Genomic DNA, 1268 nt, shown 5'->3' on the forward strand with positions numbered 1-1268 from the left:
AAGAAGCCCACGTGAAGGTGAAGAAAGGGACTGGGGTAGATCCGCAAGCAAAGAACACCAAGGTTTTTTGGCCTTCACTAGATGCTAGGGGAAAGATGCCTGGAACAGGTTCTCCCTCAGAGCCCTCAGAAGGAATCAACCCTGCAGACACTTGGATCTCAGACTTCTAGCCTCCACAAATATGAAGGGAAAGGTAATTAGGTTTATGTATTTTTTTGATAAAGGTACTGGGGATTGAACCCAGGGCCTCGTGCATGCTAAGCACACACTCTACCACGGAGCTATGCCCTCCCCTCCAATAACTGGTAGTTTAAGTCACCCAGTTGGTGCTACTATATGACGGCAGCCCAGCAGCCCTATAAAATAATGTACGGCATTTTAACTGGAATTTTCCTCAGATTAGGCCAGTGGGAGTCAAACTCATCTAGTGGTTATTTCTCCAATTTTTAAGCATGTTGTTGGAGTAGATTAATTATAACCCCATCCAATATTTGAGGGATAGCAGAAGTCAGGTTGTCTTACTGTTGGAGAAGGTACAAATATAGAAAAGGTGGAGGCTGGAAGAAACCCTATGGTACTGGATTGGAATAAGAGTTATGGGTAAGGGTTAGTATCCTAGGGCTGCCAAAAGTAAGTATCACAAGCTAGGTGGCTTAGAAGAAGAGAGGGTGGGAGGTATAGCTCAGTGGCAGAGCGCATGCTTGGCGTGCATTGAGGTCCTGGGTTCAATCCCCAGTATCTCCATTAAAGAAAAAAATTTTCTTAATTAAAAAGAACACACAAGAGAAATTTCTTACCTCACAGTTAAGTTTGAAATGAATGTCCAAACTCTCTGAAGGCCCCAGGGAAGGAATCCTCCCTTGTCTCTTCTAACTTCTGGTGGGTGCCTACAAACCTTGGCTTTCCTTGGCTTGTAGGTGCACCAGTCCAATCTCTGCTTCTCTTGTCACATGGCCTTCTCCCTGTATGTGTCTACCCCTGTGTCTCTTCTCTTTTTAGAAGGCCACTGGGCATTTTGGATTAAGGGCCCACCAAACTCCAGTTCCAATGTGACCTTATCTTAATTTAATTAATTATCTCTTCAATGACCCTATTTCCAAATAAGGTCACATTCTGAGGTTCCAGGAAGAACATGAATCTGGGGGGAAGAAAACATTATTTAACCCAGTAGAGGTACAAGTGCCTATTCTAAAATATATAGAGATATATGTAGAAATAAATATATGTATCTGTGTGGCTCTAGCTACCTAGCTAGCAGGATAGATGGA

The 1268-nt window shown here is 43.3% G+C and overlaps 1 non-coding gene across 1 annotated transcript; it reads left to right on the forward strand.

Moving 5' to 3' along the window:
* The first annotated feature begins 671 nt into the window (after positions 1 to 671).
* On the forward strand, positions 672 to 744 carry TRNAA-GGC (transfer RNA alanine (anticodon GGC)). Its single transcript has one exon. It is a non-coding gene; the product is annotated as a tRNA-Ala (tRNA).
* Positions 745 to 1268: the final 524 nt, after the last annotated feature.

The sequence above is a fragment of the Vicugna pacos genome, chromosome 9 (assembly GCF_048564905.1).
Source record: "Vicugna pacos chromosome 9, VicPac4, whole genome shotgun sequence".
Lineage (NCBI taxonomy): Eukaryota > Metazoa > Chordata > Mammalia > Artiodactyla > Camelidae > Vicugna > Vicugna pacos.